Raw genomic sequence first — 27,762 nt, forward strand, 5'->3', positions numbered from 1 at the left:
GAGGTATGCCATGAAACAGTTATATGATCCATACACAATTACATGTCAGGTAATTGAAGTTAAACACATTCTACTAGCACAGTTTGTTTGTTTAAGCAATTTTGGAGAAGGAACCATGATACACCATTTCCTCAAAGAGCCCACAGACCTGAACACAATGAACAGTCACCTCAAGCACGCAGCACCAAACAATAGGGTTTTGCACGTGTTTCTAAATTTGTTATCTTCCTCCTAAACTATCACACAGTGGGTGGTCACATCTCACAGCTAATGTGCTTATTCTTAATAGTTCCTCCAAAGAAGTCGCAGTGTTTTCTAGAAAAGAGAATACGTTCTAGTACCAGCATGATAAGTAAAAATCAATGACTCCTTTAGCAGAGGTCAAATGAATTGATTTTAATGTCTGGTTTTCAACACAAATCTTCTGGAATCTAAGGCCTTCTTCACCTATCACTAGATTGGGAAATACTCAGAAAGTTTAATGATGATGAGATCAGAACTCTGAATGAGTGGATTAGTACAAAATATGCGTAACACTTGACAAAGGAATGTTCTTCAAAAGATCAAAGAGACACTTCATCAATGTGTTATTTGCTAATTAATTATTTGTTAACAGAGATGTGGCTGAGTGTAGTCTGAACAAAACATTCTGATGCCAAAAGGAATCAACGTGACTGTTCTTCCCCCAAAGGAGAGGCTAGCCAGTGAGTTAGGGCACTAAGTGCCTCATCAAAGCTGCTGTCTGCTTGGGAATCCAACTAGAAGCTCAATAGAAAAATGAACAGGGCAGTCACCAGTCACTGAAGGGCACACTGCTAAATAACACAGGGACAGAAGAGCAAGTCTCAAGGGAAATGAAAAAAAAAAACTGAACTAAACAAAAATAAAAATCCAAAATATCAAAATCTGGAGGACCCAGCTAAGCATGAGAGGGCAAATAATAGTACTAAAAATATACATTAGAACAGGGGAAATCCTCGTATTAATCGTCTATGCTCCTGTCTCAAGAACAGAAAAGTAAGACTAAAATAAACTAAACAGAAGGCAAGAAAAAGAGATAAGTGCACAAGGCAGTGGCATTTAAAACAGAAAAATAAGAGGGCAAAACAGTAAGACAGAGAGCTAATTCTTTGCAAAGATTGACAAAATTAACAAACATCTATCAAAATCCACCAAAAAAAACAAGGGCAGTGGGAGAAGCTACAAATATCTAATATCAGGAAGAAAATAGCATCATCACTAGAATCCCCATAGGCATCAGAAATATAAGGAAATACTACAGAAACTACACACATAAACTTGACAACTTAAGGGAACTTCTTAAAAAAATAATAATAACTACCCAAACTCACTCAATATGAAACAGAAATTGTGAATAACTCTATAATTAATGAAACTCTCCCCAAAGAAACTTCTAGGCCTGTGTGGGGTTTATAGAATTCTACTACCACAGATTGAATGTCTCAGTCCCTCCAAAATTCATCTGCTGAAACCTAACCCTCCATGTGATGGTATTTGGAGGGGGGATATTTGGGGGATGCTCAGGCTGGAGCCCGGATGAGTGGGATTGGCGCCCTTCTGACGGAGACCCCAGAGAGCCCCCAGCCTCCTCTGGCGCAAGGAGGCATGGGCGCGTCCACAAGCCAGGAATCAGGCCACCACGAGACGCGGACTCGGCTGCCACCTTGATCTTGGGCTTCCCAGTCTCAACAAGTGCAAGACGTATATGGGTGTTGTTCATAAGCACCCCAATCTGTGGTATTCTGCTTACGCACTAAGACAGCTAAGACCCAAAGGCATTAAGACATCATTAAACATTTAAAGAATTAACACCGATTTTATACAATCTTTTTCAGAAAATAACAGATGTAGTTTATAGCATTAATATTACTTTGTGCTATGGACCGAATCGTTGGCCACCCAAATTCCTATGTTGAGCCCTAACTCCCAATGTAACTGTACTTGGGGATAGGGCTTTTAGGAGGTAATGAAGATGAAATAAGGTCATAAATGTGGGGCGCTAACCTGATAGAGCTGGGCTTTCTAAGAACCCCCCCTCCCCCACATGCATGCACTGAGTAAAGGCCACATGAGCATATGGAGATGGGGCAGGTGTCTGCAGGCCAGGGAGGGAGTCGTCACCTGAACATGACCATGCTGCACTCTGATCTCGGTTATCCAGCCCCCAGAACTGTGAGGAAACACATTTCTGCTGTTTAAGCCACCCCGTCTGTGGTATTATTTTGTGTCAGACCAAGCTAACACACCCTGGTAGCAAAACCAGTCAAAGGCAACACAAAAAAAGAAAACAACAGACCAGTATTCTTCATAAATGTGGATGCAAAAATCCTTAACAAAGTAAGAGATAACAGAAGAAAGCAACATATGACACGAATTATTCAACATGACCAGTGGTGTTTATTCCAGGGATGTAAAGATGGTTCAACATTTGAAAAGTCTATTAATATAATTTGCCATAACAGGCTAAAGAATGGAATCACAAGATCATAATAATCTATGTAGAAAAAGGCATTTGACAGATTTAAACATCCAATCATAAAAAAAACCTCTCTAAAATATAAATGGAGGAAAATTTGCCCAACCTGACAGTGAGTATCTACCAAACATTTAACAGCTAACATTATACTTAGTGGAAAAAGACTGAATGTTTCTCCCTACGATTGAGAATAAGGCAAAATGTCTTCTCTTTCCACTTTTATTCAACATTGTGCTGGACGATGTAGGCAGGGCAATACACCATGAGGAAATAAGTACATACAGATCAGGAAGGAAGAAACAGAATCAGCCCTATTTGCAGATAACACAGTTATCTACACAGACTATGTCAAAGAATCTATAAGAAAAGTTCTAGAGCTAATCCTTGAAATGACCATGTGCACAGGGCAGAAAAAGAGCATTATGACATTTAATTGTATTTCTACATGCTAGAGTGAACACATGGCCACTGAAATTAAAAATTACAATACCATTTACATTCATTAAAAAAATGCTTAGATGTAACAAAACAGGTACAAAACTGTATCCTGACAAGTATAAAATGCTGAAGAGAGAAATCATTTAAAAAATGGAGAAATGCACCATGCTGATAGATTGGAAGATTTAACACTGCAGAGATGCAAATTATCCCCAGGTCTATATACAGGTTGAAACAATTTCTTTCCAAATCCCAGCAAAATTTTTTGTATAGCCAAGATTCTTCTATATTTTATATGGAAATACACCCAACCAAAAGAAAAAAAAAGAAAGAATGAAGAGCTTAAACAAGTTGCAAAAAAAAAAATACAATAGGAAGAATCAGTCTATACCTTTGTGCAAGGCTATTTAATAGGTACAGTAATCAAGACCCTGTGGTAATATGAGCAGGGGACAGACCCAGACAACACTGGATGAGAAGAGAACCCAGACACAGACCCATGTAGGTACATCCAGCCAGCTTTTGACAAGATGCTAAGACAAATCAATGGAGCAAAGCAGCTTTTCAACAAATGGATGTCCACAGACAAAAGTAACAAAACAAGGAGCCTATCCAAATCTAACCACCACACATAATAATGAATATGAACCTCAGACGTGAATGTAAAATACAAAACCATACAAATGTTAGCACAAAACACAGGGGAAATTCTTTAGAATCCAGGACCAGCCAAAGAGCTTCTATACTGGACACCAAAAACATAATCCATAGAGGGAAAAACTGATATAACAGACTTCCTAAAAAATAAAGGCTTCTGCTGCTCTGCAAAAGACCCTGCCAGGTGGATGAAAAGACAAGTGATAAATTGGGAGAAAATACTCACAAACCACAAGGCTGACAAAGTACAAGTGTCTAGAAAATATAAAGAGCTTTAAAGACTCAACAGATAAAGAACAAACGATCCAATTAGAAAACAGGCAAAAGACGTGATGAGTCATGTCATCTAAAAGGAGACACAGATGGCAAGTAAGCACACAAAAAAGATTTTCAACATCATCAGTCTTTAGGGGAATGCAAATCAAAACCACCGAGATATATTACTCCACACCTACTCAACACGGCTAGAATAAAAGAAAAAAAAAACAGTGTCGATACCATAAGCTGGCTAGAATGTGGAGAAAATGGATTGCTCATATATTGTTAGTGGGCACAGCCACCCTGGAAAACAGTTTGACAGTTTCTTAAAAAAACTGAACAGGCAACTACCATAGGAGAAAATAATCGATCCCCTGGGCATCTACCCAGAGAGACACAGGCGTCTGTTGGCACACACCTGTACGTGAGCGCCTACAGCAGCTTTCAGTCTTCATGATCAAAAACCGAAATAACCCCTATGTCAGGCAAGAGGTGAATAACTCACCAACGTGTGTTACTACCTGGCCACCAAGAGAAATAACTATTGGCGAGAGCAACAGGATGGATCTCCAGGGAATGATGCAGAGTGGAGAAAAGTTAACCCTAAAAGGTTACGTTCTGCACGGTCCCCTTTTTAAACATTCTTGAAATGGCAAGATTATTAACAAGATGTTTTGTGGCCAGGAGTGAAGCAGGGGTAGGAGCAGGCGAGACGTGTGTGTGGCAATAAAGAAACGTGAGGCACTCTTACCATGCTGGGAAGTGGGCTGTGTCTGCTCCGTTTCAAAGGCAATACTCCGGCGGCGTTACTGTAAGATGCTACCCTTGGTGGGAGCAGGGTGAGGAGTGGCCAAGGCCTCTCTGTGTTATTTCCTACAACTGCGTGTATGCCCATAATTATCTCAAATGTAAAAGTTCCATCAAACAATAGGTCACAGGGTATGGGACTGAAAAGCACTCTGGAGAACATTAAGAGAAATTAAAATAATCGTAGTAGCAGAAACCCCTGAAAAACACAGTCATAAAACATTCTCTCATTAGGCTTTAAAAATAAATTGATCGGAAATTGTTGAGGATTATCTTGTTTAATATTAGTCCCTTTTGAAGTTTTAAATATTTATTAGCATAAGTTGGATATTAAATAGTGTGACAGCACTTCAGACACAAATTTAAGCTTTAGTTAATGAGCTTTATAAATTATTGTGAATGTGAGAGGACACAGTCCATCTCTATTAGCTCAGGAAAAAGTAACACCATGCTAAGAGCTTTAAAAACAATCTCACATGACTAAACTATGGATTCTTGGAGAAGTTCACATGCACGATTGCAGATAAAATGTCTAAGGGTGATCTGCTTCCAACAGAAATGGGCAGGACTCTGTCATATCTGAGCTGAAGAAAGGGGTCTAATGTTAGTTGAGGATGCGGTGGCCTGGTTGATCATAAAGGACATTCTGCAGGTACATTTGTGGTTCCGGCCACGACTGCGCCACACAGCGGAGAGCGAGGACCCTCTTAGGAACGGTCAGCGAGACTCAGTGTGCCTTCGTGTGCCTTACGGGTATGCGCCGGCCTTGGCCAGTGGTCTCTGAGGAGCACCTGCCCTTAGGAATCAGGCGCTTCACACCTGGTAAGTCACAGAGGGGCTCAAGTTCCTCGGGTGAGACAAAAGAAAACTGAGAGCCACATATCTGGCCTTTTCCAAGCAACGCTGTCACTTTGTAGTCACTTGACTCTAGATTCCACCCAACTGCATCCCTCCACCTCCCCCCTTGCTGCCTTCCGTGTATCCTTATATCTTTGCAACCCGTTCTATTTCCAGCTGCAGCAAACCAGAAAGACAGAGCGTGAAGTGAGCCTGCCCCTCCCCACTTCTCTCAAGCCCTGTCGCCTGCCAACATATGGACGTTTCACCTGCTTCCTCATACACTCGGACTCCCAGTATTAGCATTTCAGGGGACTACGGTGATAACATATTTAAACCATTTTGAGATAGAATAAAAATCAAGCCTCAAATGCATGCCTGCTTATGGCACATCTCCTGCCATAATTCCACCTACTAACACTAAACAGGCAGCCCCACCAGAGCTGGGCCAACGTGGGCAGCAGCTAGCCCTGAGGTCTGGGCTGTAAAGGGCCCATGGGACCCCAAGGCTGAGTACCCTCCGCCATGGCTGCCCTTGCAGAAAACAGTCCTGTTCTCCTTACTCAAAGCATTTGCTGTCTACCAGACACCCTAGTTGAGTCATTTGTGGGAGGAAGAAGAGAATGGCTAGAAAAAAGAATGGGTATGAGGACAGCGATAAGAAATCTGTTTCATTCTCAGCAAAAAAGTGCAGCAAATACCAATCCAAACATGCCTCGTTCCGTCTGCCTTTTTTGAGGTGCATGCCTGTTGTCCTACAGAATCTCATCCACTCTTGTTTTCTGCTGGGGAAAAGCAATCCCCCTCTCTCACATCTGTGATCCGGGTAACTGCCAGCAGGCCTGTCAAAGACGAGTGGCTGTCAGGTAGAGCAGGGGCGACGGCTGCCGACAGCCATGTGTTCTCAGCGCCGGTTCACTCGGCAGAAACATGAATTTTAGAATTGAACAAGTTTATTCTTTTTCCACCTCTCAAGAAATTACTACGATGAATTGCACTTGGAAATAGATCCCAGAGAGTCTGCCCTCCACTGTCATTCAACACACGGCATCACTGTAGCCAAAGGGAAAATCTGGAATACTGGATGTGTTGATGCTGAGGACAAACCTAAGCAAATTCAGTGAAAAGCTGAGCAGAAACAGAAGACTGGTGTGAGTGTAGTTCATCTCAGAAACTAATGAGGAAGTTAAAACTCCAGCAGTTTCAGGTACGCGCTGCACAATCTATAGTGTTTGTGGGCTTAAAATGTCAAATATCTTGGAAACTACAGTGGTTAAAATGTCAAGTGAATGTTTTAAGTAAATTGTGAAAAAAATTACTAAGGTAAGCCCTTTTCCAGTGAACATAACTGCTTTAAAGGAAATCTTTCTAAAGTGAAATGTTGCCAAACTCATGTTAATACACCAAAATTGATGGCATCACATTCCACACTACATGCCAATGTGGATACCCTCACGATGCAGTCTGTAACAGGGGTGGTCTAACAATAGCAGATCCGAATCATTCTCTAAAAGTTCACAATGACCTTGGAGATTGATTCATCCGACAGTTTACTAACTACATGAATTCCCTCAAAAAGAGTCTTGGTCAACCACTGCCCGAGGCTCGTATGAATGCAGCGTGGGCTGAGCATGAAGATCTCACAAACCAGTTAGTTACACTATTAACTAATAGCTTAGCTTTTTAGGGATCCACGTCTGTTGTGTTCAAGTATTGGCCCATTAATATTACTTGGATCATTTCCATGCCATGGAATAAAATATGACACTTAATATTTTTCAAAACTCTATTTTGTGGCTCTTATTATTATTTTATGATTTCATGTCTCTCTAGTTGCTTTCAGTCTGAAGAAATTTAGTTAAAAGAACAATATTGAGGAATCAGAATCAAATTTTCATTCATTCCAAATATTTACTGGACATAAAGGACTAAAAAGTGCATTAATGATTAACACATTTTATGCCTTCAAGAACCTTACAGTCTAAAGTGGAAGACAGAGAAAAAAATACGAATATTCTAGAAGTACATACATAGGGACGATCCACACAGAAGCCTGGCAGTCACCCTCAGGTTTCGTGGTGGGGCCAGTAGGGGGACATGGTGCCACACCATGCTCCTGACAAACACTGAGTGTTTCAACCATATACGACACCCACGATACTCCTCCACATCTGCCTTCCTTCTTAGTGTTTTAGAAAAAATGATTCAGAAGTAACACCTGGGGATAAAAATCTCAGCTCACAGGGGCAGACACAGACCCCAATTTAAAAAGTATCTATAAAAATCTAAACAGAGAAATGTGTTTTCCAAATCATGAGAAGATGATGCATTTACACCATGAGGTGTGAAAACTGCCTATACATGAAAGAACTACTTCTTAGTAGGAATAACAACCCCATGGTCACTACAGATGTGGCACAAAGACAGAGGCCCATGTCCTGTCGGCTCATCCTTGTGTCGAATGCCAAGAAAACAATGTCCTGTCTGTGACCACGGAAGCATGATCTCTCTGGCTACTGCACATGCATCTTCTCTGTAAATTACCAGCGGGATAAAATACTGTGCACTGATCTCATCCCACTTCCTTCCCCCCATTTTTTTTCTCTGTGGACCTTCCATGCTCAGAGAGCAGTTACCCCTACAAACAGTGAGAAAAGAATTGAGTTCATGGCTTTCGAGTTCAAAACTGACTCGTGAAACTCAGAGCACCAGCGGCTGTATGTACTTATTTATATTGTCAGGGCTTAAGTTCCACTCCACAAACAGTAAATGTGGATGACAAAAGGATAATCTCCCCTTGCCTGGGGACCAGGTCCCTGGTCTCCGGATGAGGACAAGTTGGACAGCAAAAAGTGATCTTGGACGTCGGTGCGCCCCTGGGAGAATGGCAGCAGACAGAGTCCCAGTGAGATGGACCCCGGTGGCGGGCGCAGTGTGGGAGGCGGCCGCCCTCGGGAGGAGCCCCTCATACCCGTATAAAGCCTCCACATCCTAATTTTGGTCTTTGAAAACAGCACCTATTCCATGAATTTATTTTTCTGTTCTGTTCAATGTATCACTCATTTCTAACAGTTAATATAAAAGACATGAATTCACTTAAAGTAACAATGTCAGCTATATAGATCTTTATCATAATTTACAGACAAATTTATATAATTTATATAAACATACATGTTTAAGCTGTTGTATAATTCTGTTGCTAAAAAAGTAATGGATTTTAAATTCAAGGACCTTCATTTCATTTAACATCTCCTGGGCAAAGACTGAGTTAATACCTTATATGTTTTTTAAAGTTAGATTTTTCAAAACAGTCTGGCATGTTTGATTTATCATATGATTTGCCCTGAATGGGCCCAGCAGGAAAGATATTCGAAGTAGCTATTATACTGGAAGTCCTCACTGTTACTGTCATTAAGAAATTAAAGCTGTAAGTATTGCTTTTGTATGTATATATATACACATAATTTGAAGGGTGGATGTGGTATACGAACTGCATGTCTCCCCTGCCCAAAACTCTTATCACTTCTATTTGAGAAGAAGTGATACAGTCATCTGGTTTTATTACTTTATCAAAGCCCAACACTAAGTTCCTAACAATTCTAACTTGTATTTATTAGTTGACCAAAAAAGTCTAAAGGTGAAGCATTTTGTAAAATTCTACATTTACAAAAGCCTAAGAAAAGATTCCTTGCTCATTTGTACTCCATTCACTTAACCACAAGTTATATACTCAGCAGAACTAGGAGAGGATGAACCCGATACGGAGAAACATCAGGTCATCTTGCAGTAAGACACTGACCCATGTCAGTCGCTTCCTATAGCCTGGTGCTAAGTCAGAACTAAGAGTCATTCCTGGTGGCTAGTAATAGCCCAGAAGAAATACTGAAATGACTTCCTGGTGCCATTTTAAAATTACTTTCTCTACTAACTTCAGGAATAGAAAGTTCATATGCCTAGTCAATACATGAGTTTCTATCTATGTGTCTGTGGATGAAGAGAAGAGATACACACATTTGTAATCATGTATTTTTCTATAAGCTAGAAAATTTCCTTATGATTCATTTAATAATGTGAATATAGTCAGTTGCTTTAAACAATATTCAAACTCAGGAAATTTCAGTCTTTTACACATCTGTGAACACTAGCATGTATACGACTGCCTGGAGTTCTATAAATAAGAGAACCGAATGTCTTGGGGAAGAAACCACAGCTGAGGGATACAGTGCATATTTGACTTTCTTATCAGAATCTCTGCAGGACAGGCAGATATTTGCCCTCTATAAGTATCATGCAGCTCTTCCATGAATATCTTTGATTATATTTAGAAAATATTATGAGATTTCTAGTAGTCCTCTCTTCTTGATAATGAGAATACTCTGTCCAATTTCAAGTGACAATTTTGGTTTCCCCACATTTCAAAGTCTCTATGAGTGTACACATGTGAAATCTACATGTCTGTGCATGCACAGAGATATGCATAGGTGTACACACACACACACACACACACACACACACACACACACACAGATACATACATATACAAAATGCATCTGTATCGGATGAAGAAGAGACATTCTCCCTTCACTTAAACTGTTTTGAAACAGGGGCTGAGTTTGACCTTTTACCAGTCCTCCTAGCAACTGGGAAAAATAAAGATACATATATTTTTTTCATTTATAGAATGTAAGTTGGCTTAGACAGCTGAAGAAAAGGAGGACTGATTTCATAACAGAAGGACTGGGTATCACTCACGAAGGAGACCGAGGGTGCAGGTTTAGAGGTCAGACCTGAGAAAGGGCGATGTATGTAGGAGTGGCCTCTGTCCTGAGAACCCTGCGAGCTGGACCCCATGAGTCCAAAGGAATGGAGGCTCCAGGGGGCAGCTGTGGCTATAGCCACACCCTGAGATCCTGGGGCAATGCCTGCAGCCTGTATCAGACCCACGCTGCGCTGGACTCACTGGGGGCTCCATCCCATTCAGTTATGTCATGTCACCTGAGGGGGTCCACTTCTTGACCAAGGCTCAGAGCTCAAGTGAGTTGCCATCTGTGGGTCCCCACGGGGCCAGAGGCAGCCCAGTGGGAATGGAGAGCATGTGGGGAACGCTCACCAAGCCTGCTCTGGAGGGCTGTCAGTGCCCCGGGATGTGCAAATGCCACCTGCAGCCAGATTTTTCAGGATCAGCAAGAAAGAATATATGAGTTAAAAGAAGAAAGCCCATTTTTAAGTCATAGAAATTAGATTTCTTATAAAACTGTCCCAGTTCTACAAAACAGGTCTGTGCACAATCTGTCCTCTGTGTGTCCCTCTATTCTGGCAGCACAGGGCAGGGCCTTTCCCCTGGATGGTAGGCCAGGCCTGCACACATGGTCACAAGAGACACTCCTAAGGCATTTCCTGTTTGGATGCTTAAAAATAATACACACACATACATACACATACATATCAATTATATATGTACATTTATGTCAGTTGTTTATAAAGCAATATAGACAGATACAGATAAGGATACAGCAATTAAAGTGCTATATTTGCTTTGACTTAAGCTTTCTGTCCAGGATGCTTGTATCATAAAAAGCCTCTCCATTTCTTCATTGCTTGTATCACAGTTACTGCAGAGTTTACTTCCTCCCAGAACCCTAGGACGACTTGCATTCAGTTATGTGATTTAGTAAAGTTGGGGTATCTTAGTTCACACTAGATAAAAATTTATTCCCAAAGGAGTTCACTCTCTAATAAAAGTCTCTGGGGAAAAAAATTTTCTTTCTCCAGATTGCATTCTAAATAAATTTGCCCAGAATTAGACCCACTGATCCTCTTTCTCTATCAAAGCATCAAGTTATTTTGAGAAAGTTAATTCATACTTACAGTGGGTGTAATACACTACTGGAAACAAAAATCTAAGCAGGTTTTGCCCCCAAGCATAAAATAACATCATCTGGATGTGAGTTTATTATGACAACAGAAAGAGCCTCGTCTGTAAGTGACATTGTAAGAGTGACAGCATTTCCCACACACACGTCTGATTGTATGCGCCTCCTCCTCCTGCACATGCAGGGCTTCTACGCTATCAGCTGCGTCTCTACCTGACTGATAAGGATCCCTAAATTGTTTTTCCAGTGCAAAGTACATTAGTAAGACTTCTCTATCGAGATCTCTTTGCAATCTGTTTTCCTCCAGAGAGGTACTCTTCCATGTTAAGATCCTAGATAAGCCCTGTGCTGCTTTAGAATAACCCACATGGTCTCTGCTTTATTTTCCCCTCTGAGGGTCAGGTGTTTTGATACTTACCTAACACACAGCATGGCCACGAAAAATGAGGGGGGGCCCTTAGTGATCTCCTCAAGGGTGAGCAAAGGGATTAGGGAATCACTCCTTGGAGTTTATTCCGGGTCTCGGTCATATGAAGAAAAGACTTGAAAGACTATTGGGGAAAAATGATATGCAAATCAATTTCACGGTGATATCTGATAAGGCGTATTTTTTAATAGAGATTTCATTCTTGATTGTGCACCTAACTTCCCTAAGTGGAACGCTGAGTTGGTGGTTAGGCAGAAGCCGCTGCATTTAGAATGAGACACACACGCAGACCCTGGAGCAGGAAGGGAGTGAGACTCGGAGCTGAATTTTCAGTGATTGCTTCTCACTTGCAAATGTAAATCCTGATTCTAAGCACACGTCAGCCCTGTCCCAGCATCTGTCCCTGGCCTATGTGACTGTGCTCAGGCAAAACCAGGGGCTGACAGCAGACGAGGAAAAGGGCAGAGAAACATTGGCATAGAAATGAAGCCTCTCTTCCGAGGATCTTGAAACCAAGCCTTTTGGGGGAGTCTGGCCTGTGCTGGTTGTACAGCGCATGCTCCCCGAGTGCAGGAAGGACAGAGACGGGAGGAGACGCTAGGAAACCTGGCCTCCCTATTTTCTCAGCGGAATTAATAACATTTAAAATGCTTTTTAAGTATTTGACTCTGATGTTACAACTGGGTAAAGTGGAATCATTTCAAATCAACACCGTATTTTTTAAAGGCCACACAGATAATCCACATTCACACACCTCTCTGCGCTGTCAGTGTGTTCTCAGAAAGCCTGCAAAAATACCTAAAGGGCTTTGGTAAAGTTCACAAACTGAAATAGACACAGACACAGCGAGAATCCAGGAATGCTGGTTACAGTGAAAATAAATCATTTATTTTATGAAAGAAATTCTCGTTAAAACACATGTGGATTATAGAATCATGACTCGCAAATGTATTCAGAAACTTGGAAAAACAACACCAGGGTATAAAAACATCATCAGATGGCTTCTCAAGAGACTAGGAAAGTCACAGCAGGGACATTGTCTGTGTCCTACTTGTAGCTGTTTCTCAGGTCGGAGGCCAGGGGCCAAAATAGTGGATTCAAAGGGCTGGTGGTAGGATTCCCTTCCCTGACTATGAATGAGTGGTTATAACATGTCCACACAGATTTTACAATAAGCTGATTTTCTGGAACTGGGTTCTGACACCCGACACACACACCAACCCTAATACTAGCCGATCTTCCAGAGCACTTGCTACCTGCCTGCTGCTGTTCTGAGTTGTCCCTGTGGGTGAGGAGATTAGACACCTTCAATGACTGACCTAAGGCCACACAGTCAGGGAGTTCCAGAGCCAGATTACGACCCAGGAGTCTCTGTACAGCCCATGTTTCTACCTCCTGGAAATTCACGAAGGGCATCAAACTTGGGCCATGGGACATACATGAAATTTACTGGGCCGGCGATCACGTGGGTCACTGGCTGGTGAACAACAATGTGGGCTTCGTCAGCGTAGGGCTGTGCATACACAGTGGATCCAACGGTTTGAACAAAATCATTAAGCAAATTAATGATAAAAGAATCAAGTGTTGAGCCAGGAATAGGGGTGATTTAAGGTGAAAGTCCTGCACAGTAATACAGCAATGTTAAGCAAGGGCAGCCCAAGGGGACAGCCACTCCCAGTAAGTGGTAAGTGTGCACCTCGTCTCCTCCTGCAGGTAGGAGCTCCCTCCAAAGTACAGCATGCAAATCCATAAAAGACAAATTGAATAACGCCAGTTCTCTTCTTGTGGCTTTATTTTGTTAAAAGGAAAGGGATGTGTCTCATTTTTTTTTTATGCCTAAATCTTTATGCCTCAGTCTGAAGGAGCTAAATTTTCTCATTTCTAGTCATTCACCTGAGATGTGAATATGCAAAATTCTCATCTTTTGGATGACGGATGACTATTTATTCCCTGAACCTTTACGAATTTACAGAGGGAGGCTGAAGTTAGCATTCATTTAGCTCTCTCTTTCCAAGGGAGAACTTTAGAGAACTTAGAAAAAGGAAAATGAGACTGAAGTTTAAAGCACACACGCGAAGAAACATCTCTTTGGCAACAGTATAAATGTTGGGAGTTTGGGAAAGGGGGCCGTGACGAAGGATGCACACATGTGAGGACTCAAGGCAGGGATCTTGTTTCTTGCCACACCTCAGAATTAGCAGCTTCAATTCTTCCACAAACAAGAACAGGGGAGTTTAAATATCTAGATCCAGGGACACCAAATTTGAACACCTGACAACACAAACGAGTGTGCCTCCTCCACCCAGCTGGGTCCCCTACGAACAGTCGCTGTGACATCCCACACCTCCCTCCATGAACAAAAAGAAACCCCATCAGAATCCTGTGTCTATCTCTTAGGAATGGCCCTAAATACACTGAAACAGGAAAAGGAGGATGCACTTAGTGTCATGGTCCTCAGAGTGAACCAAACACTTCCCTGAACAGAGACGGAGGAAGAATCTGGGGGAAGTCTTACTAATCTGATCCGCTGCCCCTGACTGGACACCTGACAACACTCGGCCAGCTATTTGGGAGCTTCATTATTAGCCCCTCCCCTTACCACACCAGGGTGCAACCACTTCAGAGCTGTTTTTGGTGCAATGGCAGAAAGGAAATAAAAGAAAATGCTGGTTTTTGTCATCTCATGACTCAGCATGACAAAAGAATGGTAAAAGAGGTCAAACCAATTACTTACCCACAGAAAAATGTACACATTATAATCATTCATATGTTTTCACACTTTCATCTGATCCTGGAGAAATTTAAGAACACCATCCTGTGGAATACGGTCTAACTTAGCCTTCTCTGTGATACATGGGTGGTGCACAAAGGTACCCAATCAACATTAAGGGCCAGAAACAGGAGAACATGAACTGTCTAAAGTGTTAGTCATGTAGTGTTATTATTTAAAAAGAGATTACAGGACTCAAATACAGAAGGTGAACAGATGTGCAAATACACCCACTCCTTTGACTGCTGGAGAAATAAACCTTGGGAATAAAAACTTTGATCAGTACTTGTCCGGAAATGATGGTCTCATACCTAATCTTGACACCCTTATTAGGAGACCCCTCAGCTGCAGGACTATGGAGTCAAAGCTCTGTTTTAATTATGAGACCAAAACATATTGTTCCAGGCGTGTGAAGGTGCCTTCAGAGTAGCCACCAAGCACGTCTGGGGTTTAACTATTTTGTTTGCCTAACCACGGGGCTTCCCTGGACACTCTCTGAAATTCCTCTTTTGGGGTTTGAATCCACTTTTGAGCCCCAGTGCCACCTTCCACGGCCCTCGTGGTGGGCAGGTCAGCCTTCAGCCTCCCGCACCAACATGCAGCAACTGTCGGAGGCACTGGTGGCACAGCAGGTGCTAAAGAGGCGGGCACGCGGCTCCCGGGGACAGCTGGGGGCTGACAGCCACTGCCCCACTGCAGAGGCTGCTAGGGAGGCGGCGGGCGAGACGCGCGGGGCTGCGCCCACTTGGCTGTGGGAGAGAAGAAGCACCACACGCATGCAGCTCACCAAGCACGGAAACACCCCACGAGGCCTGACCACCACCAGGGGGCACGTGACTCCCCGCTCACCCCACAGGTGATGTACGTTGGAGGCCGCGAGTGAAAGGACATGCCAGATGCAGATCTGATGGTGACTGACTGGAATTTTACCCCAAACCTACATTCCCGAGTCATGAGCCCCCCACACCACCATGTACTGTGCCATGATTTTCTATCACAGAGAACATATACTGAATTAGCATCAGCTAGAGCAGCTCGTTAAAATATAAGGTTGAATCGAGATCATCCGCAGATTTATAATTCTGGTACTAACATGTCCCATTGAAGTAAATATATTCTTCATTACAGTGCAAAGAACAGAAGTCATGGAAATGGAGTTCGTTCGGATTGGCTTCTGGTGATGTCTAAGGTTTCTCCGGCATGGCACCATCTTACCACAGGAGAACATGAGTTACTGAATAAGAGTATTTTTTAAATCCACACTGCACTAGGGCTCATTTTGTCAATGTGTGTTGAAGCCATCAACCCCTCCTGCTCGCAGAGCGTGACTGTCTGTTTCATCACACAAGCTGCGTGACGCGGGCTTGGGCATTTCAGCAAACGTGCTTCGCCAGTGTCCCACTGGCTTCCGGGACCACCTGGTCCACTGCGTTCCTGAGCGTGAGTGTCCCTCAAGGTCATTTAACCTGGTATTGATATTCGGTGGGAGGGCTAATTACAGACAAACTACTGTTACAGTTTCCAGACGGAATTCTTCTAGGCATCTTATTCTGGAAACAGGAACACAAGTGAAGACAAACAGAAGTTTGCTCCTTCTAAACAAACCAAAATAAATGACTGACCAAGATCTCAAATTGAAGAGTTACTTCTTTCTTTCAAGTGACAGGCTTAGGAGGGTTTAGTTTGGGAGAAAAACTAAGTTGATTTTTTTCACAGAAATACATTGTAAGGTGTTTCTGGAAACCCTAAAGGTAAATACTGCAGAAATTGAGTCATATTTTCCACTAATTATTGTATTTTCCATAAAATTGGAAACATGGTCACAGAAAAAAACAACATGAAAATTTTCTTCTCAAGATTTCCTTTACCCTACCTTACATGTATTTTTGTAGCTGCTTCACATACATAAGTGTCTACAGATATTGGGAACAGAACAGTAGGGTAAATTTTTAGAAATGTCATGTCCCACCAGTGTCTATTTTTCCAGCCTCTCTCAGTCCCAGTTACACAAAGGAATTCTTTCTTTTGGCCCAACGTGTGAAGAGCTTTAGCATACTGTAATATTCTCCTGTCCTGAATGCTGTTGCTAAGGCTACTTCTGAGTTTGGTGTTTATGGTACAAAGAGAAGATCTGTATGTGGGTCGCAGCTCTGCCACTGACCAGCTGTGGAAATCGATCCCAGGCCACACGGCCACCCGGTGCAGCGGACAGGCCCACTTCACAGCCCCTCCCATACACTCTCACAGACCCAGCCTCTAGACTGTCTGACATGCTTAAACGAATTCTCCAGGTGGTTTCTAAGCATTTTCTCTTAAATTCACACAGAACCCAGGGACATGATCTTACCTCTCACTCAAAATGGGCGAGGCTTAGTCCAGAGGCTCTTAACTATCAAGGGGCCCAGCCAATAGTCAAGCCCAGCCCTTCTGGCTTCAAGGTGCTGTTCTTGCCAACACACCGTGGGGCACTCAAGGAAAAGCAATTTTGAGTGTGCCTGTTCATTTAGATGCTGCTAATTATTAAAATGCCATGTACAGTCAGAGAGTTAGATCCTCAATAAGCCCTGAAAGCCTTGCCTGAACAGCCTAGTTTTTAGAGGTGGTGACTGTTTGCCCAAATGCCCCCGGAGTTACTGCCCAAGACAGCACCGGTCTCCAGACTCAGCGCTCTCTCCCGCACTGCGCCCTTCCTACCAGGGCACGCTGCCTAATAAATGTGCTGGAAGGTGCTGGACACTTAGCCTCAACACTTTCACATAATGCTGAACGCTCACTGCCAAAGCCAGCAAGAGACCCCGGCTTCATTTCTGCAGCACTGCCCGGGGAAAGATGCAGTCTCCAGGCCCCAGCTTGAGTCATGCATTTCACTTCCCATCTCCAAGCCAACAGGAGTTTGGAGAGCCTGCGGAGCCACATTGTGCATAATCGCTTCTATCATTTCATACCCACATTATCCCATCGAGGACTTAGTATTTACTTGGAACTCCTGCAGACTGAGCCACTTATGCAAACTCCTGTGGCCTTAATACTCAATTGAGATTACCTAAAATTACCTGCAAATATTTGGCTACAAATGAAACCATTCAAATAGTCTGCCCTCATTCACAAGTTATTTTAAGCAGCCAAAAAGACTTGATTACTCAATACCTAGTTCTGGAAATTAAGAGATAAATTTGAATTTGCATTGTGTTCTCTTAAAAGCATTAAAATAGCAAATACTTTTTCTAACAGAATTTAAATACACATAACAATATATGCTTGAAAGTTTCCATAAATGAATTAATATGCAGACCTGGACACTTTGTCAACCCTAGATATTTCTACACATTTTTAATTCCACAAGAGTTAAAAACCTTAATGTAATAATAAAATACTTAAAAATAACAGTGACTCAATTGCATCAAAAAGAATAAAATACCTAGGAATAAACCTAACCAAGGAAGTAAAAGACTTATACTCTGAAAACTACAAGACACTCATGAGAGAAATTAAAGAAGACACCAATAAATGGAAACACATCCCATGCTCATAGATAGGAAGAATTAATATTGTCAAAATGGCCATCCTGCCTAAAGTAATCCACAGATTCAATGCAATCCCTATCAAAATGCCAACAGCATTCTTCAACAAACTAGAACAAATAGTCCAAAAATTCAAATGGAACCACAAAAGACCCCGAATAGCCAAAGCAATCCTGAGAAGGAAGAATAAAGCAGGCGGATTACGCTCCCCGACTTCAAGCTCTGCTACAAAGCCACAGTAATCAAGACAGTTTGGTTACTGGCACAAGAACAGAGCCACAGACCAGTGGAACAGAACAGAGAGTCCAGCTATTAACCCAAACATATACGTCCAATTAATATATGATAAAGGAGCCATGGACATACAATGAGGAAATGACAGTCTCTTCAACAGATGGTGCTGGCAAAACTGGACAGCTACATGGAAGAGAATGAAACTGGATCACTGTCTAACCCCATACACAAAATTAAAATCAAAATGGATCAAAGACCCAAATGTAAGTCATGAAACCATAAAACTCTTAGAAAAAAACATAGGCAAAAATCTCTTGGACATAAACATGAGCAACTTCTTCATGAACATACTTCCCTGGGCAAGGGAAACAAAAGCAAAAATGAACAAGTGGGACTATATCAAGCTGAAAAGCTTCTGTACAGCAAAGGACATCATCAGTAGAATAGACATCCTACAGTATGGGAGAATATATTCATAAATGACAGATCTGATAAAGAGTTGACATCCAAATTATATAAGGAGCTCATGTACCAGTTTGAAAAAGACATATGCACCCCTATGTTTATTGCAGCACTATTTACAATAGCCAAGAAATGGAAACAACCTAAACGTCCATCAGTAGATGAATGGATAAAGAAGATGTGATACATATACACAATGGAATATTATTCAGTCATAAGAAGAAAACAAATCCTACCATTTGCAGCAACATGGATGGAGCTAGAGGGTATTATGCTCAGTGAAATAAGCCAGGTGGAAAAAGACAAGTACCAAATGATTTCACTCATCTGTGGAGTATAAGAACAATGAAAAAACTGAAAGAGCAAAACAGCAGCAGAATCACAGAACCCAAGAATGGACTAAGGGTTACCAAAAGGAAAGGGCCTGGGGAGGATGGGTGGGGAGGTGCAGACCGCTCGTGGATTCTTCTCATTACCAAAGGCTAATACAGGCACCGGTCCTCTGCCCCTTGTACACACATAGAGCCCATTTCAATACACGTATGTGTTTATACACTTACACATGAGCACACTGAATATCTTGTTCAGGTATAAAATGTAATTCCTTGCATCTGTTTACCTAGTAGAGCAGCTCAAAGCATATGTGTCTATAGATACTTTACTTTACTTTGAGATATTCCCCCAAATAGCTAGAGGAACAGAACCAGCTCTCTGACTTTCTGTGGACTCTAGAATATTTTTATAATGTGGTTGATTTTACCCTGACTCAATATCCCTGGAAATTCAGCTACCTAGTAATATTTTTTGATGCTGGAATAAGCGTCTTATGTTTGTGGACAATCTGAGGACAGAGATGGTCTATGATAACTTATATTTGGTCGTTTGATTTCTAAAACTGAAATATGTAAATTGCTTTTCTTTCAGTCATTTGAGACAAGACTGCAAATTAACATTCGTATTTAGTGAAATATAAAGAGAAATGAAAGTCATCCCCCAATGTATTTGCAGCTACACAAACATCTCTGGTGTCCTGTCAGGGCAACCTGGCCATCCCGGCTGGGAAGCGCTGGTTCTAACTCAGGATAGATGACTACTTGAAAAGAATCATCGGCACCTTTTGCCTCTACTTCTTGTAATAAAAAGCCTGTAAGAGGCGATGACCAGTGCGACCCCAGGATGCATTTGCCTGCAGATGTTTCAGAATTCCTATGGAGGTGAGCTTTGCCAGACACACCGCTGGGTATCTAAGAGGTGTTCAATATGCACTTGTGACCGACATGTGACTTAAGAATGGTTAGCATCCAGTCCCCAGTGTAAGTCATGTCTTTTCATGAAAGTCTTGCATTTACTAGGAAATAAAGCTAATTTATTTTATATAAAGTCTACCATCAAGGTGCGTGTCCACTAGCCTTCATCAAAATGGTGAGTTTTATTTTATACTAAAGTCAACCAAACGCCCATGCAGGAAAGCTCACCATTCCACCACCCTGGATGGTGAGATGTAATCATGGTTTATCTTCTCACCGTATCTAGATGTTTCTTCATGGCTGCACATACATTTGCACAAGAATACAGGGAATCACAATCACATGTGGTTAAGCTGAAGGGGAATTTCACATCAAAGGCATGGCTTCCAGTTTTAGATGAAACAAAGATCTGCCGGAAAAGCTATGTAATTGTCATGCAGTAAAAGAGACAGTGACTGTGCCATTCAGAACTGCACTCCTAAACTAGAGTCTCATGGCAGTCAGCTAAAGGCGATTTAAAATGTTAAATTTTCTCAGACTGTAACCAAATCCTATCTCTTCAATGTGAGATATCAAGCAAATGCCTAGAATGATGACAATATCAACATCTACAAACTAATGGATAAATGAGCCAATATGTGGAAAACACCCAACCTTCTCATGTTTTAGCATATAGTGCTTAACTGATATGACTTGTCTATAAGAAACATTGATATATTTATGTGTGTGTGCATGTGTACATATAATATACATGAGATATAGGAAATATATATCATATAACATATATTCTAAATAAGATGTCATATCATTTAAATATATGACTTGAATAGCTCTAACATTAGGTGGATTTATAAGCAGAATAAGTAAAGACAAGCATTTTGAAATGGTGAAGGGGGAATAAGTTCTACCTTTAAGAATCAGGTAGAGCTTCATGGAGCAGATGGCACTAAAATATGGATAATATTTAGACAAATGCCATGGGAGGAAGTGACCTGACGGAAGCATAGACCAGGAGAACACTCCTGCGGCATTTGTTGACAGGCAAGTTCACTCGGCCGTGGGAAGGGGAGCGGTAACAGCTCCTGTCTCTTAGGGGTTTGCAAGAAGTAAATCAGGAACAGACATGGAAGGCTGGGCTTACCGCCCAACCAGTGGATGCTCTCTGTCCGTGTGCTCACTCATAATAATGGCACTATTGCTGACGTTTGGTCCTGTGGGTGGTAACAGGGAACAGGCTCGCCCTCAGCATAGCTGCATAAAAGGAAATTATGAGGGAAGCCCAGGGGGAAATGAGCAATGCTGAATGTCCCCTGGTGTGGCTTGGGAAGCACCACCGCAGACTGTCACAGGGGCTCAGCGGCAGCCCTGTTCTGCCTGGTGTGAATGCATGACTGGTCCTGCCCAGGGAACTCCCTGTTCAGAACCATCGTGCTCTCCAAGTCAAGGGCACCTGCTCTTTTGTGTCCATTCCTCAGTCCCGTCAAGGGTAAAGGGGGCATTACTGTGCAACTTGGCAGTCTGGGCCAACCCACCTCCCCAAGGGGCTGGTCCTTTGGAAATGACTGAATTCTACCGAACTACACACAGTGTGATGCTTAAATGCCAACAGCGGGTATGATAAAACTACATAGGAGTGCTCAATGAGGGGTAAGACCAGGTTCAAGATCAGTTAGCAATGGTCCAAGCAGAGGTGTTTTGAAGGAGGGCATTTCGGTGTGTCAGGTTCTGAGAGCTGAAAAAATCCAAGACTTCTGTACAGTTTTTGAAGACTCTTAAAGAGATATTTATTACCTTTAAACAAGGTAAGGGATTTACTGATTAAGTTATGGTTAGTTTAGTGATGTATAAAATCACTGTCTTACATCCACAGTGGTAAAGGGATGTTATTTCCCTTCTTTTACATCTGATTTTCAGGTGTTAAAGTGAAAAGCTGGACCCAAATTGATGTCGCTGCATATTTACACGCTCACACAAAAAATGTATGTTTACTGTGCTACTTCTGTGAATTAGGACAGAGAAAGCAGATGACCAAATAATGGATATTGTACAGTTTAAGGTTGGGCAGTGGTGCTGGAAGGAAAAAGAATCTGACACCTCTTTTTTATATTCAGAATCCTGGTTAAGTCTACGTTATTCATCATTTCAGTGCGATTTTTCACTCGTTCGCTTTCTAGCCACGTGTTTTATCTGCCATTACCTATGGCTTTCCTTCAGTCACATTTGCCTCATTAAATTAAACATTTTCTGTACACTTCAGGAGTGTATAAAGGCTTTTCTGTAAGACTGCACTTTTGAAGACCTGAACAATTCTATGCTTTTCGATATTTCCCTAATGATATTTCCTACTGTACCAGACACTCAACATTTACACTCTCCAGTGAGTCACTTAAGAAAGCCAAAGTCTTCGCTTTCATAAAGTCAATTTTATACTTCATTGATTTTGTTTTCATGTGGGTATCCTGCATGATATAAGTAGATTTCAATGAATCGAAATAATAACACTGGTTTGAAGCTCCTCAGAAAAGAACAGCATGACTGCAGTCGAGCCAGGCACAGTGCTTCTCCATAGAGATTCAAGTTGCTGAAGCCACGACTGAGTCTACTGCTGTCACCTTCCCCACCCTGGGAAGGGATTTTCATTTGGGGACCTAAGACTGCACCTTGTACCCAGTAACAGAATGACCTGAGCACCCTCATCAATTAACCCTACAAATGTGCCCACAATAGTTCATTGACATAAAAGGTTACTTCATTGCCTGTTTTTGGTTGTTAACATCTTAAGCACAGGGGTGCTCTCTGCTGGCGTAGAGCGTGGAGAGGGGAGAAAGAGGAGGCAATGGCTTCTGGGTGGTAGGCAGCAAGACCACGGCAAGACGATGTGTCAGGGTGCCGAGGCGGCCGAGATCCTAGGGGCATGCCGACGCCCTCCTGGCAGTGCCTGAGCACTACATGCTCTTTGGGTTCTGTTTCTTCGTTTTTAGGTGATATTTATTGCACACCTGATTTTTTGGACAGGGGTACACATTTCATAAAGTAGACAATAAGAAATAGGAAGTTTTGTTTCTTAGATCTGTGTTTAGGATACTCCCAGAACAAGAGACAGCAAAAGGGGCTGGAAGGGGGCAGCGGGAGGTGAGAGAAGGGCTCCTGGGGGGCAAAAGGGGACCGTCCCCCTGCTTCAAGCCTGGAACTGGACCCTAGTCGTGACATGGTTTCTTTGGGTAAAGATACTCTTATTTTAAGTACAATGAAACATAGAATATTCAAGACAAAAAAAATTAATAAATTCTTGATCCCACATCAGTTCTCAATTTCAGTGACACAGGAAAACACACATACAAAGAAGGTTCTTGCCCCAGAGAGCTACTCTGCAGGCTACAGGGTCACTGCAAAGCAAAGGTGGGTGGGGGGTGACAGTACAACGCAGTGTGTTCAAACGCCACCAAGGTGAAGAGGAAGGAGAATCCTTTCCACTCCTTGAACGACTGGGAATCATGAAATGGGTGGCATTTGACCTAGACCTCAAGGGATGAGGAGAATTATACTATTCAGAGACGAAGAAGTTGTACATCGAAGATCTGAACATGCCTGGGAAAGGCTCTGATCCAAATCCCTCACTCTGCAGATAAGAAAACAAAAACACAGCAAATACCAGTGATACCTCAACCGGAAATACTTTCACATAATACTTAACACCATATGGAAGCCCGTTTTAAGGGGACAGGCTCACTTGAACGAACGTTTTTAAAATTCTCCTGGGACCTCGTGTTGGACAAACCGTACCCACAGTGAATGGAATAAAAATTAAATCTCCAAATGAAGATCCAGGGGTCTGCTTGGAGTTCAGCACGCCTGTGCAGAGTCGAGAAGGGGAGAGGAAATGCCCTGAGAAACCACAGCGCTTCTGAGAGTCGGGGGATAAAGGTCAAGACAAGGAAAGAGAATGCTGGGCTAATGAGTGGTGGTTTTGTGCACTTGGTTTCATGGTAATGAAGATAATTTTCAAACTCACAATATTACTTTAGAGACCAATGGAATAGTACAAAAGAGTACCTAGGGCACCTTTGGGAGGGGCATGGGATAGCATTTCATAAAGAAGCCTGGGGAAGCATTTCCATGTGCGTTTCCAGGCTATCCCCTCTACGCTGAGGGTCCAGGGGGGGTCTCTTCCCCTTCTCCCCATCCTCAGAATCCCCCAAAGGCCCCCTTCCCCACTGTCTAGCACACCACCTGTGCCATCCAAGATGAGCTGGTAACTGCCATATGTCTTCAAGATTTTGTTCAGCCTCAGTAAGGTGAAAGACTCAGAAATGCCCATTTAATGTAACATTCCCCAAACAGTTTGCAAAAACAGAGTCTATTTAATTCATCAACCTAGGAGATTTTTCTCAGTAAAATACGTTCTGCAGCACTTGAACTGACATGTGTCAAAGTCTGCCACTGGGATACGGTCCCACTTTCAGTAATTCTATGCACCCTGGTCCCAGACTGGAGAATTTCACTTTGGAATTATTTTCCATGAATAGTCCAGACAATAGAACATAGGAACCTACCTCACTCCTTCTTTTAAAAGTTTCCCAGACTTGCATATAATCCCACCAAAAATATTCTAATCATGCCAACATTTCCTTGAGATCTCTGACATTCCCTTTCATGTATTTTGTGACTTAAAGTCCTAGCATCATTCAACCGATAAATGGAGTGATTGGTACAAGAACAATTTATCCAGCATCCTTTGATATTGGTATTCTACCTCTCACGTATATTAACTTCTGACTTGTCCTCTGAGTGAAAGATAATATGTATCATTTTTGACATTCATAAAACTCATTCCATCTTAATTTCACCTTTGAATTTTTCTCATCACTGACATCCTGACAACCCTGTCTCAGAGCTCTAAATGTGCCACCTGCAGATGACAGAGGGTGTGTAAGCCAGACGTTAGGACGACGTAAAGGATGATTTCTCCATCTTCTTTCGGATACATTCCCAGTTTTCTTATTTGCCCAGTAAACACACACATGCACACACACCCATTCTATACAATTTAAAACTCACAGATAAATTACTGGTTTCCTTTTGCCTCCTCTGGATCCTAAGCTACAAATGGATTTTTAGTCAATATTATTTATTATTTGAGTACATTTAGTCTGCTTTATGGTTCTTGACTGAAAATCTGCTGTGACAATATACAAACTCTTTCTGCAGAGCTTGAATGCTTTCTAAGGGATCTACAAAAAAAAAATGTTTAAAAGAAGAGACTGCCATAAGCTAATGAAGTCTACTCAGCCCCTATAAACTGTTTGCAATATAAATCAAACAAAAGTATGTTCTTTGACAAATAGTTTTATTTCCATTTTCTCATAATTATTAAAATGTCTATTGAGAACATATGTTGTGTCAAGCTAAGGTTGTAATTATGGGAAGAAAATTTCAAAATGTGTAACCAGAAAGAGCTGGAAAATGACGTAAAAGAGCAAGTGTCTAATTGTTTTAAGCCTGCCCCCCACTTTTTTCAGAAGCTTTCTAAAGGTTTTTAACATAAGGATGTTATAGAGACATTTAAAATAAGTGTATATGAGTCCACAACTCTGCCCATGTTTATTTATAATTCAATTATTCAGACCAGCATCATTAATGTAACATTACTTGTGATGTTCTCTATCTAGGCCGTGTCTGTGAGTCACAGGGGTTGGGCAACAGCGGCCTCATTTAACTGTTTGGCCAGTCTCACAATAGGAGCAATCGATGCCGCTGCTGTGGCCAGAATACATCTTGGAGCAATTTGCATAAATCATGGAGATGATCACAATGAGAGGCCAGGGGGGAAAGAGAAAAGGATGAGAGAGAGGGAGTGAGGGAGACAGACACAGAGACAGACAGGCAGGCATATGGAGAGAAATAACGGCGCAAGAAGTCTGAAGCAGCTATGTTTGCACATTTTTACATAATGCATCTTTCAAGCTTTCTCCTCCAAAACCCCCTATCTCAGTAAATGACTTCATCGTTACCCAGTCTCTACTTAGCAATCTCAACCTCCGTACCATATGTAAAAATCCTGGGCCCTGTGCCCAGCAGAGAGAAGATGTGGGGCTGTGTCACTCTCCTCCCCGGCGTTGGCACCCAGCTTCTCCCTGAGACTGACTTCCTCCTTCCCAATGCCTCAGCCTCACCTCCCTTGACCTCCCTTAGCAACTGCCTCCAACCCAAGGCTCCCCGTCCTGTCTCTCTGCTCTCCAGTCCATCCCCTCCGCCCGCCCTCTCAGTCACCTGTCCTCCCAATCATGATCCCCAACTGCCTACACGTACAGAACGGAAGGCGGCTGGGCAGAGGCACCGCAATCACAGGGCCGGCACATGAGGCGCTGCGATTAAAGAAGAGGCTCAGCAAGGAGCACACAGCCTTGAAGTAAACAGGGTTCCTGCTGACAAAACTGAAGAAGGGATCTGTTTCCATTTTCTTTTCCTTTGAGAGAAGCACAGACATCTCTCTGTGCAGGGAAGAACCTGACAAGCAGGAAGAGGCTTTGCTTGTGTCTGGGAAGGTCAGGGGAGAATTCATACAGGCAGGGGTAACTAAAGGCGACGGGGGGAGGATCACAGAGGCAGCCGCAAAGGTGCCGGTGGAATATTGATCCTTTTTTCCACGTAAGCCTACTCCGGGTCCATGAAAATTAATATTTTTGTGTGAGTGCTTCATCTTTTCCTTTTTCACAACCTTTCTTTAGAACACGTATAGGTTCACAGCAAAAGAGAGAGGAACGTATAGAGCCATCTCAGACTGCCTTCCACCCCCAATGCACAGCCTCCCCCATTGGCCATGTCCCCACCTGATAGTGCATTTGTTACAGGCGATGGGCCCCCATGGACAGGAAACCATCACCCAGCATCACAGTATGTGTTAGGGTTCACATTTGGTGTTGCACACACTATGCTTTTGAACAAATGGATAATGTCATATGTCTACTATTATACTAAACACAAAGTGCTAACAACGCTCTGAAAATTCTCTGTACTCTATTCATGCCTCTCTTGCCCAACCTCTGGCCCTTATCTTTTTATTGTTCCCATAGTTCTGTCTTTTCTAGAATGTCATATTGTTGGAATCATACAGTATGTATGTAGCCTTTTTTATGCTGACTTTATTTATTTGACAATATGTATTTAAGGTCTGCCATGTCTTTTCATAGCTTGATGACTTAGACTTAAATCTTTTTTTTTTTGCTCATTTCTTTTTAGTACTGAGGAATATTCCATTGTCCACATGGACTACTGTTTGTTTATCCACTCACCTACTAAAGGGTGTCTTGGTTGCTTCTGTTTTAGCAATTATGAATAAAGCCCTTGTAAGCATCTATATGCAGGTTGTATTGACATATATTTTCAACTCCTTTGGGCAAATTTCATTAAATAGTAAGAGTGCATTTAGTTCTGTAATGAACTACCAAACTGTCTTCTAAAGTGACTGCACCATCTGCAGCCCCACCAGCAGTGAATGAGAGTTCCTCTTGCTCCACATCCTCACCAATATTTGATGATGTCAGTGTTTGGATTCTCGCCATTCTGATAGATATGTTTTGAAACTTTGTATTTGTATTAAGATGTCCATAAATCTAACATTCTTTCAATCCGTGCTAATATGAAAACAATAATGTAAAACCATAGAGAGGAAAGGATTAATATAAGTGCACAAAAAATTCTAAAGTGATATATTTAATTTGAGCAGTGAATTAA

At 42.1% G+C, this 27,762-nt stretch overlaps 1 protein-coding gene across 1 annotated transcript in view; it reads right to left on the minus strand.

Annotated features, from left to right (window-relative positions):
* The window catches only part of CSMD1 (CUB and Sushi multiple domains 1), a 1,485,257-nt gene that overhangs the window by 1,023,367 nt on the left and 434,128 nt on the right, over positions 1 to 27,762 (minus strand). The gene's annotated exons all lie outside the window — the stretch shown is intronic.

The sequence above is a fragment of the Manis pentadactyla genome, chromosome 7 (genome assembly GCF_030020395.1).
Source record: "Manis pentadactyla isolate mManPen7 chromosome 7, mManPen7.hap1, whole genome shotgun sequence".
Lineage (NCBI taxonomy): Eukaryota > Metazoa > Chordata > Mammalia > Pholidota > Manidae > Manis > Manis pentadactyla.